We start from the raw sequence: 12,416 nt of genomic DNA, 5'->3' as shown, positions 1-12,416 counted from the left end.
AGAGAGAATGGTACAGTGAGAGAGAGAGAGTCAGGAAGAGAGAGAGGAGGGGAGAGTGGGGAGAGCTGGAGAGATCATCAGGGGCAGAGAGGTCAGGAGAGAGCAGTAGAGAGAAGCAGGGGCAGAGAGGCCACGAGAAAGAAGCAAGGGGAGGCTGAGGCAGAGAGGGCAGGAGGCCTACTCATGGAAAAATAGAGCATGTTGGGGGAGGAGAAGAAAAAAGGAAGAATTGAATATGGGAGACAGGGACATAGTACCAGCTGAAAGGGCCTCCTCAGCTTCTTTGCCCCTGTCTGTCAGCACACCACCATCAGCAACCAAAAAGAGAGCACAGTCCTCTCTCCACATGTGCATATAAGGCTGTCACTGACCCCCTTTCCAGATCAGCCCCACTACCCATCACCATGATGTTTGATGACATGACAAAGGGGAGGGTAATAACAGTGTCAGACAAGCCTCCCTCTAGAGCCCACCCCCACCCACTTCCACAGAGCGGAGAACTAGTTTCTATGTGGTTCCCAGGGAAGGAGGATGGAAATTACATGGTGAGGTCAGGTGAGCACACATTCTCAGGAATTGATGAAAAGGGTCACCTTGGTGACCTGGCAAACGGGGAGTCTAAATACATGGTATCAAACAGGCAGGGAAAATAGATGATTGGGGTGGAGGAAGTTCTCAGGAAGGGATGTAAAGGGTCAGCCCTAGGCTGCAGGACTGTTTTCTGGCTGTAAATGTTGCAGCTGTTTTCTTGGGCATGGGACAGGTTTAACAACAGGGAAACTGGTTTCTGGAGAGGATGGAGTCCTTTTCTGGGGCTGGAGCATGGCTGGAATTCCACAAACTCCACACACTCCACACGGTGCAGACGACACAGAGCAGACTAACCCCAATAACAGGAGCTCAACCAAGGTCCACATAGCAAGGCAGAGTCTCTCTCTCTCTCTCTCTCTCTCTCTCTCTCTCTCTCTCTCTCTCTCTCTCTCTCTCTCTCTCTCTCTCTCTCTCTCTCTCTCTCTCTCTCTCTCTCTTCTCTCTCTCTATCTCTCTCTCTTTCCCTCTCTCTCTCTCTCTCTTTCACATGCACACACACACACACACACACACACAAAAGACACAGTGCCTCATATGAGTTGGGTGGTTACCCTTAAATGCAGCAGTAATGCTATTACTGCTGCGCTTAAGGGTCCACCCAATCACAAGTCTGGCAGCATTTACCCCCAGCTCTAAGCTGGGGTAAATGCGCTGGAAAAATGTCAATTTTTGGCACAATTGCCATGCGGTAATACTGCCGGCAGTAATTGCGCCACAAATTCCTCATTGTGTCCATTGGACCCAATGGGGAATGGGAAATTACATTTACCGCTCAAGCCGTCATCTGGCAGTAATACCGCCAGACAGGTGGGCGGTGACGCAAATACAGTTGGACTGTTTCCCAGTCTGGATACCGCCCAACTCGTAATGAGGCCCACAATGTCAACAGTGTGGCAAAGTCCAATGTGCCAGAAAACAAGCAACAATAGGGATCATAACGTAAAAGTACAGAACACAGTGATCAGGCAATGCTGGAAGCAAGTACAGTGAAGCGTTAATGCAATAGTTAAATACAGGACAAAATACACACATAGAGGAACACACAAGCACTTGGCAAAATATACACCACTAGCATAAACAGCATAGAAGCTGTAGTCAGGGCAGAGTGGGTAGATTCAGAGGCAGGGGAAATTAATATATAGTCACATGCAGTGTAAGATGGAAAATACATTGGTGGAAAAAAAAAGTCACACAACACACTGGCAAAATGGAAAATGAAGAACACCTACAGTAAACAAAAAGTGACATATAGCCTGCCAGAGCTGGAGAAGTTTTCTTCAGCGGGAGTCCAGGTCAGTTTCACTTGCCAGAAACAGAGGGACTGCCCCACTCTGGTGAGTCAGATGAGGCAAACAGGGGAGAGGGTGCAGGGAATTGGTCCTGTAACACACGTACAAGGGGAACAGGCACAGAGCAAAGGTCCTAGCCTATTCCAAAACCAAGAACCGTTGCAAGGTGGATGCCCTGACCAGTTTACAGACAAGGATCCCAGGAATTCTGGGGCAGGCCACATCCAGGAGATGGCTGGAATTTCCTACCAGACTTGGTTCCTGACAAACCTGCAAGCCACTGTGAGAAAACTGAGGGCATCCTCACATATGCTCCCCTTGCGTCTTCTTCTCAGGTGGCCAGGGGAAGGCCATCACTCTTAGATCCTGACCCTGGGGGTTGAGAAACGTTGGAGGATCACCTGGGTGGATGGTACTTCGGGAATTGGGAATGAGATGGCCTCAGACGAGAGGTGGTATTCTGCATTTCCCTTTCAGGAAGAGCCCTCTATCCCAGTGGCAGTTATGGGGTACTGCTATCCCTGCCCCACGGACCAGGAAAAGGCCCAGAAATATTACCACTCTAGAAGCACTAGAAGGGGGGTGAAGAAGAGAGGGGTGAAGGGTGAAACTGGCGAGACATGGTATACCCGTTTGGTACTAGAAGAGAATTTAAGTTGTACATAGTGTGATTCGAAGTGCAGGGGAGAAATTATGACCCTGGCACATAGGCTGTAAATGTATGTAATGCAAAAAAGGAAAGTTCCACAGGTGTGGCAACTACCATCCGCTGCACCCTATGGGCGCTCAAATGGGAATGGGGATATACCCAGTCCGGGTTCCAGGAAAGGGAATTACCGGGCCCTCCAAGGTCAGAATGGCCCGGTAATTCCCTATTTCTGGAACCCGGACCTGCTACCCGGTATGGGGGTAGCCATGCCGCTGAAAGCGGCATGGCTACCTCCATACTGGTAATGAGGCCCAATAACTTAAATCATCAAAAGCTTGGTAAATCACCTTGCAGGTCAATGGGTACTGGCATTGTGTCGTATTCAAATGTGGCAGACTTGCATTTCCAGAGTTACTTCACTGGTTAGGTCACGAGACCTACATTAAAAGATATTCGGGGTAATTCATAGAATCCAGCACACAAGTGGCGCACACGGCTGGTGCACAGTGTGCGCGTGCGACAGTCTGTGCCAGCCGCGTGCGCCAAAATCCATTTCCGCGCACAGTCTATTCATGGATTTTCACATCCATAACCAGCCGTGGAGCAGAGTGGCACAGCAACCCTGCAGCAGTTCCAGTTACGCCCCCAACGCCTCCCCGTGTGCCATATACAGCGCACAAATCCCGTACATGGCGCACAGGCCCCCAGCCACGAAAATGCCTGTAAAACTCCCCGCGCACCCCTCCGAATACACGTACCCCGCTGTGCGGGGAGTTTCACACGCGATTGGCCGTGTGCGAGTGGGGTACGTGTGTTACTGGGGTGCGCGGGAAGATTCACATGCGATTGGCCCTGTGCGAGCGGGGTACGTGTATTACTGAGGTGCGCGGGAAGATTCATACGTGATTGGACCTGTGCGAGTGGGGTATGTGTATCCAGTCGGGTGCGCAGGGAGTCCCACACGTGAATGGGCAGTGTGGGTCCTCCCAGGTGTGCCCTCTACCCCCTCCATGCCTCTGCAGGCAACCTATACCACAGGGGACTACCCTGCACCCCTGGACATGTCCCACAGGCAGCCCATCCACCATGGGCACGCCCCCCAGCAAGCCCGCATGTCACCTTCCACTAGTGATCACCAACTCATGTCCCCCATTACCCCCACCCCCCGGCAGTGAGGGGCACCTGCCAGCAGGCCCCGACTCATGTCCCCCAGCACCCCCACCCCCCAGCATTGACAGGCACCTGCCAGCAGGCCCCGACTCATGCCCCAACAAACAACATGTCCTAACAAAACAGACCCATGTCCCTAAAGCCAACCCTAATCCCCCTTGCCCCAATCCAAGCATGCAACCATCCACAGAAACTACTCCCAAATTACCCATGCCATGATTGTCTAAATGAACCACCATGCCTATGCAGGAATGCACAACGTAGCCACACAGTGGCAATACGTGACTGAGGAAATGTTCAATGAGATATGCACAAAAGCAATGACATGTCCATTAACTCCAAATTAAAAGAAAAACAAAGGAAACCTAACACTATCTAACGATATACAATGGCGGCGGGCAAGTCCCATGGCTCACTCTGTGATGTCCCGGGCCAGGGCTTCATCGAACTCCATGTCGATGTCCCAGAGGCGGGACTCTGCCCTAGCCCCGAGGTCTCGCAGGGATGTACTCATGGACTGTTCCAACTCCCTGTGAGTTGCCTCGAGGCACTCTGCCCGCCTCAACGCCTGACGCATGGGGAACTCTGCCCTGACCATGGTGAGCCGCACCTATTCCGCCCGCCGCCGCTCCGCATCTATACGCTGGCCCAACCGCAGCCACACGGAAGAAACACCCATTGCAGGGTCCTCCTGCCCTCTGGCCGATGCCTGCCCCTCTGATGTCGATGGCCCTGAGCCATCATTGCTCCCACCTAGAGCCTGCTTCTGTTTCTGCTGTCCATGTGCCCTGTCTGATGCCTGCACATCCTCCATCTGCTGGTCTCCAATTGTTAGGGTGTCCACCCCTGCTGGACCGCCGAATCCCGACTGTGGCAGGGATGGGATCTCCACCAAGCTGGCTGTGTTAGTCAGGCCAGGTCCACAGGGGGCCCTGGTGGAACGGCAGGGAGAATGACTGGCACATAGTCTCCACAGAGGAGGAGAGGTCTGCCAGAGTGCGCAAAACATGTAGGAACCCGCCGACCAGGGCCCCTCCCAACAGTGCCAAGTCGCAACGCTGCTCTTCGTGATGGCGTGCGTGCTCTGCCCAGGAAGCACGCACGTCATCACGAATGTCACGCATGCACAACGTGACACCAACCAGGACAGAGCCCATACGGTCGTGGGACCCCTCGTCCGCATGTATTGGAGAGGCAGATGACGTGGCACTCCCCCTACCCTCGGAGGGGCCTGGGACGGGGCATCCGTGCTGGTGCATGGTGGTGCAGTCACAGGGTCAAGGACAGCGACATGCACAGGCCCCTCCACGGTGACCTGTGCTACCTCCTGACCCCGGCCCTGGACTGCACCACTTGCACCAGTGGTACTACCCCCACCAGGCCCCATGTGCGGTTCAGTAGCGGGCTCCTCCTCCTCTGTGGAGACCACCAACCTGGATGTCTCCACACCGTCTTCCGCAATTGCAAGCCCCTGTGGGGGCTCACCCGGCCCTTCCGCTACAGCCGTAGTGGCAGACGCGGCACTAGCCCCCTCGCTCCCGGATGATGGCAATTCCTGGGAGGATGGCTGGGCCTTGCGTCGCCGCCCGGTGGAGGCATCCCCGCCGCTTGGCTCCACAGCGCTGTCTCCGCCCTCTTCTTCACTTGACACTGCGTAGAAGGAGACATGGAACACAAGCATCAGGGTACAGTACAATATTCCACTAGACAGGAAGCAATAACACATGAGTGGCACTGTCAAATGTCACTTCCATCCTGTCCCTCCACAACACATGGGTGAATGAACGCAACACACACGCAGAAACAGTCCCGGCGCCTGCAATCATCATCAGCATCCATGTACAAGGGCCTCTGTTAACCAAAATGTTGCCTTGAAACTCACAGGCATCATGGCTCACACTGATCCCATGCACACACATCACCGGAGGATCATGCATCATGGCTTGTACACCACAGACACAGTGGAAAGACACAGTGGATACAACGGTGACGGCACTGCATGAGTGAATCTACGCATCATCATGGACATGTGTCATGCACCCATGGCGTTTCAAAGTCACACACACACTTCTCAGACACACACAAATGTGCACCATACATGTACATGACAGCAGCACCCATCCCTCACACCTCCTCCATGTCCAAGAACAGAGACTGGCATGCTTTCATGTGTGCATTCCGCATACAGCTCCCCATGTTGCATTGGAACACATGAACCATCCATGTGGTTCACACATTACTGGTTTCACATGCATGACCATGATGTCCCTGCACACACACATCCATACATGGCCTATGTCACACACACAGGCAAGTATCAGACTTCCAGCACACTGCAACATGCCCTGTCTCACACAGCAATGCTTGGCCAATTACCGCTCAACTCCAGACGGGTTCGCCTCCGAAGGATCTGGGCGTGGAGCACTGGGCCTACGTGTTCCAGGACCCTCATCTGGATGTTGCTCATGCTGCCCCGCCCCCCACCGCGAGGCGCCGGGCCTTGTAGAGGGTCCTGGACCTCAAGTCCTCCCAGCGCTTCTTGACGTGCTTGATGTCACAGGTTGCCACCCCCTCCACGTTGATGGCAACCACTGCGTCCTCCCAGATCCTCGACCATCCTTCCTTGTTGGCACGTGATGTTCCGAAGAGGGCATCATAATGCCCCAAGACATGCTCCACCAGGACACCAACTTCCTTCTCACTGAAGCTGGTGGCCCTCTGCCTCTCTGATTGGGGGTTACCAGTGGTCTCAGATGGTGTTTGCCCCGACGTGGGGACCCCCGAGGCAGGCGTGGGTGGGCAACTGGGTCCTGGGGCTGGGCTGTGGAGCTATGGTATCCCAGTCTGGAGTCTTCTGTTCCAGCAGGGGTGGACACAGCAACTGGACCCCTGCAGATGGCTGACGTGCAGGCACCAAATAGCAGGGCACGTGGGCAGCAGGGAGGCAGCAGCAGATGGCTGATGGGAGCGTGCTCGGGGCACTTGGGGGCAGGAAAATGGCCTTTTGGGCAGGAGCGTGGTCTTCCGTGTGTTTTCGCGTCGCCAGCTTGACATGGAGTGATTTGGCACATGAAAAAAGTGCACGTCAGCGTGAAATACAAGGAAAGGCCCTTAGCACGTAAGCGTATAAGTGACGTTACGCGCGCAGGCGTTCCCCACAACACGGGTGCATAGTGAATCAGCACATGAGAAAAATGCACGTCACCGTGCTATTGGAGGAAAGGGCCTTAGCGCGTAAGCGTGTAAGTGACATTTCACGTGTGGGAGGCGACAAAGCAGTAAGGGAGACAAAGGTCGCCGACCTCCAAAAGGTGGGCGTGGTGGGCGCGGTACGGGACGTGGCTGGGATTTACAGGGTGCCCCTAGAGCCCTGTGTGTGGAGGACCAATCGGGGACACCCATGCCCCCCCCCCCAATGGTTGTGGGAAATGTAGCTGACACCATCCCAGCTCAGCCATTGTTGGACCGGCCCATTTTGGCACCTGAACCGGCACAGGATGACTCCCAGGCTGACTTCCAGGTCAGCAAGTCTAAGCCACATGTGGCAGTGAATGTTGCTGTCACCAGGCCACGTGGATCTGGGGCAGCTATGTCATCTGCTGCCCCAAGCAGCCAGGGTGGGGAGGCTGCAGAGGCAGCTGCAGCTCAATCCACCCCAGCTCTGAGTCTCCCAGCCGGGACAGTGTCGGTCCAGGTCCATCACACCGACGTTGGCCCTGCCAACATCACCCTACAGCCAATGCATGCACCAAGACCTATGGTCATTGTGCCTTTACAGGCTTCTAGTACCCAGTCCATCTGCGCTTCTGCCCCTACTGACCAGAGCGGCGTAAGCCACTCAGGATCCGCACAACCTTCCAAGAAGAAGAAGAAGGGTGCTCTGGCACTACAGGCTGAGACCCCAGACACGGCTTTACACTCCGGCACGTCAAGGAAGCCTAGCTTTAATGACGCCAAACTTGATGCACTTGTGGTCTATGTGTCAGCACATAGCCGCGAAATGGTGGTGACTGCAGGGTGCAAGATCACACCTGGTCAACGTAGGGCACACTGGCAGACCATCGCGAACCGCATTAGTGCCCTTGTATTTGTGAGGCGCACAGCTGATGATTGCTACAAGCGGTGGAATGACCTGAAACGTAGAGCAAAGAACAAGCTGGCTTCAAATCATGCCTCTACTCTGGTGACTGGCGGTGGGTCTCCACCAGAAGACAACCAACTCACTGAACATGAGTCTGTTGCTGGAACCTTCATCACAGAGGAACAGATCCAAGGCATGGGAGAGCTACCAGATTACAAAGCATTGTCCGGTGAGTGCCCATGCATGTTTGTGTAATCCATGTGTATGTAGCTTGGGTGATGTGTTCTAATTGAGTGCCAGGTGAGGGTGTGTAGTCCTGAGTGATATGGGTCACCTACGTGCTTCCTCCAAAACATTCAACGGCCTTGGATTTGGGTATGACAGTATCCCTTCTGACCACAGTAGCCAATTAGCACCACATTACTGCAGTTGCCCTTGACCTGTCATCTTGCAGCAACATTGTCCAGAATTTTTCAGTGTTCATTCAGCCTGATTGTTTCAATTCTTCCATTTTTGCAATGCATTTTTAAGCCCTAATGCCACATATGTGACATGATTCTGTCATAGATTAGACCCCACATTGGCCCACCTTTATTACCTTGTTATGGGAAATATTTGACCATTCAGGCTGATTGAGTAATGGCCTGCTCACATACATTTTTGGGGCCTGTTTGAATGTGGAACATGATAGCTGTTTTCTGTCATGTTGAAGTGACCAACCATTGATGTATCCATCTGCCTGCCATCACTGTATTATTGTACAATGGATGTGTTGCACTGTGTGGCACATGCATATTTTGTCACACTATTTTGCATTTTTCATCTCATCATGTCCATCTCACATGGATGGGTGACAATACTCATTCACTGACATATGGCTGTACTTGTCAAATGTACCATGGCTATGCTACATGCCCTCTGTGTGCTGGTATGTATCATGTATGTGTACTGGACATGCCAACCACAGGCTAATGTGTGATGCCAGTGCTACCCAGCATGCAGCAAATGTGTTGCTTTTCCATCTTGGTGTCCTCAGTGTCTGCTCTTTGCCTCCCCTTCCATCATTGACAGCGCATGCATGCCAGGGTTATACTCATGTGGGGCATGTGTAATTCATGCACTGGATCTCTGGCTTGTCAGGCCTATGTGTGTGCTATGGTGCTCATGCCTGTTTCCATTTGTTGTCTTTCATGTTTTTGCAGGTGATGACACACTTGATGCTGTTGAGGTGGAAGAGATGGTGCAGACCCAGGAGGAATCTCAGCCACGACCGGGTACCAGTGGAGGGCGTGGTGGGGTGGTGGTTGAAAACCCAATCCTCCTGCAGACCATACTGTCCACGGGTGTCTCTGGGTGCACCTCCCCAGACCTCTATGATTCAGGTGCTGAATCGGATGATGAGACTTATGTGCTGTCACAGGTGAGTGTTTCTGGCAGGGATTCTGTTCTCTCCAACCCACCTGTACCAGGCGTAGACCCCTCTATGGGGATGTCAGTGTTGGTAACTCCGCCCTTGACGGTTACGGATGCAGGGTCACACTCAACAACATCTGATCCTGTTCCTGGGCCAGCAGATTAGAGGGGGAATGCAGTCCTGCAGCATCAGGCAGTGCCAGCACAGCAAGGTGCAGATTGCCTTGCCCCAAACAAGTGTGGTGCCCGCTGACGCAGTGGCCGTACGCCACCAGGCCATACTGTATGGGAAAACTCCATGTACAGTATAGCAGCACAACAGGGAGCATCTGTTGAAATGATGGCTCAGGCAATGGAGAGGGTGGCCACTTCCATTCTCCCCCCTGAAAGGCAGATGGAGCAACAACAGCAGGCAACAGACTCCATTTGCCAATCACACAGGGAAGACATGTTGGCGTCCAACAGGGACCGACGGGCGGCACTGGAGACTCTGCGTGAAGCCATATCTATAGAGTCCCAGGGCCACAGGGAAGCTCTGAGGTTAGAACTCCATTTCCTCAGGAAGAGTCTGGTTGAACTTGAGGCTTCCCAGACATTTTAGGGCAGAACAGCAGCTGGAGCAGCTCGCATGTTCACTCTCAGCTGAGCTGCAGGCAACCCGTGAGGAGATCCAAGCATCACGCGAGGCCATGTGTGCAGAAATGCAGGCAACCCGTGAGGTGCTGCATGGGGATCTCCGTACTATCATCCTCCAGAACCAGACCTTCCACACCCGCATGCTTGCTGCCATGGAGGACCATACAAGGGCTTTGCGTGGGCTGCCTCCCATAGCACCGCCACGTCCTGATGCAGCAGCAGAGGGTGAAGAGAGCGACAGCAGTTCTCCCACATTGGCGTAGCCGTGCAGGCCATAAGCCCATGGAGGTATTTTTTTCCCGCAACATCCATGCAGGTAGGTGTTGGTGTGCACCCTGTCCTCGAACCTCCTGGGTGACCCCCCCGGCCCACACATGGCCATTTTTGATTTTTGTATTTTTTGTAAAAACATTTTTCTACAGTGTGTTGCCTTGTGTGGCTCCCGTGGGTACTCACTCTGTATTCCAGCTGGGCACATGCAGGCTTGCCCTGTGTTTGGGTTAGATGCTTGGGTTCCTGACACACACACCCCTCCTGCTTCCCCTTTCCATGGGCTTGCAAAAGGTGTGACCACGTGACAGTGACTTACACAATGACATTGGGCTCCCATGAGCTGTGTGGGCAGTCTGTAGTCAAAACTGTATGGATATCCCTAGTGGGGATTGTTGTTGTATTGAACACTGCATGGTGTATCGATATCTGCTTGATTAAAAAACTGCACACAAACACCAGTATGCAAGTTAGACTTTCACTTGATGGCTTATTATCTACAAATATTGAGACCCTGAGGGGGTTAAAGTAAGGGTGCATTTTAGCGTCAACATTGTTTCACCTCTTTCGGTTAGATATAGGAGTTTCTTTTGGAGATATAGACTCTGATTCACCAAAGTTGGGGCTACAAAAGATCATATGGCTTTTATATGCCAATGATCTTGTATTACTCTCCCAAACCCCTAAAGGCTTGCAAGGTCTGTTAAACAAATTGGACGAGTACGTCTGCAACAACAATTTGACCTCAATGTGGCTAAGATGCAAATAGTAATTTGTTGAAGAAAGACAAAAACAAAAATGGTAAACTACCAGTGGTGTCTGCAGACTACGCCATTACAGGTTGTTTCCAACTATAAATACCTAGGGCTTCCATTCTCAGGCTCTGTGAAAAATCAGATCTATGATGACACTCTGAAGGCCAAAATTACAACTTTAATATCCCAAGCAAAGATAATTTTGCAGAAGTACGGCAAATTTACTTCAACTCATGTTGTTACCTTCTTTAATCAGAAAGCAGCACCTATTCTCTCCTATGGAGCGGATACTACTTTACCGAAATCAAGAACATTTTGGGATTGCTTAGAAGGGAAATTTTGGAAAGCTGATTTTCGTTTACCCTCCTGTACTCCTATTTGCTTTCTTAGATACGAATTGGGCCTAATTTCATTGTTTGGACGGGTTCTCTGGAAACTGTGTAACTTTTATCGTAAATGTCTATTGGGACGTAATACTCCGAACATCTTAGGCTCACTAGCGATGTACATCTACTCTTCTAAAGATGCATTTCCTAAAAAGTGGGTCAAAGTTATTTTGATTGCGCTTGTTGATGCTGATATCACAATTGATTTATTACTTACTAACCCTGAAAAAGCTAAGAAACAAATGTATTGGCATGATTGGATTCTGACACAACAAATTTCCACAAACTATGTAGATTTTGATTTAAACCTGTTCCCACACAAGAAATGTAAACAAATGGGTCATTATCTCATGAAGTGTCCATCACATTTTGTACATGCTGAAATGCTAAGGTTACGCCTGAACCGTTGCCCGACGAATCAGATCCTGGCAAGACGTGGCTTAATCTCTGAAAATGAAAACTTTTGCCGATTCTGTAAAAATTTAAAGCAGTTAGAAACATTATCTCATTTAGTAGTTGATCGCCCTGCATTGTGTGGACTACGTGAACATTACTTTCCAATTTATTGCCATTTTCTTCTGATCGTTCTTCCTACGAAATATGGAGTTTATTAATCATGAGCAACTGAACCACTATCCATATTGCGCTTACGCAGTTCATAAAAACAATACTGCCGCGGGATCCCATTTTTTATGAAAATTGAAAACTTTTTTATGAAAATTGAAAACTGTATTGTTGTATGTTCTGCAACAGATCGTGCTCAATTTATAAGTGCTGCAAATATTTTATGAAACTGGGAGTTTTCCTTTTTACTAAAAACTTGTGTGTTATTATATGTAAATGAACTTTTGAACACATTTGCGTTGTTTTTAAAGAATTGTGTATAATAGTGGTTTCTATTGTAAAATTGTAAAATTGTGGAAGAAAAATATGATGTTTTTTTTGCTAATTAATTGTTTAATTATGTTGTAGTTATGTTGTAACAAAGACATTTTGAAAGGTTGAATTCTTCAGCCAAACAAACAAAAAAATAAAAGATATCTGCTCGTGCATCCATGTCTTCCTCCTTATTCACAGGTACCTTCTTCATGTCTTCACAAGGCCGTCTCCTTTGCAGATGCAGTTCATGTTGTATGCAGTACACTGACATATTTGCCTGACAGCAACCCTCTGCAG

This window comes from Ambystoma mexicanum, chromosome 7p (assembly GCF_040938575.1).
Source record: "Ambystoma mexicanum isolate Mex_15411 chromosome 7p, UKY_AmexF1_1, whole genome shotgun sequence".
Classification (NCBI taxonomy): domain Eukaryota; kingdom Metazoa; phylum Chordata; class Amphibia; order Caudata; family Ambystomatidae; genus Ambystoma; species Ambystoma mexicanum.
Note: the sequence above shows the minus strand (reverse complement) of the source record.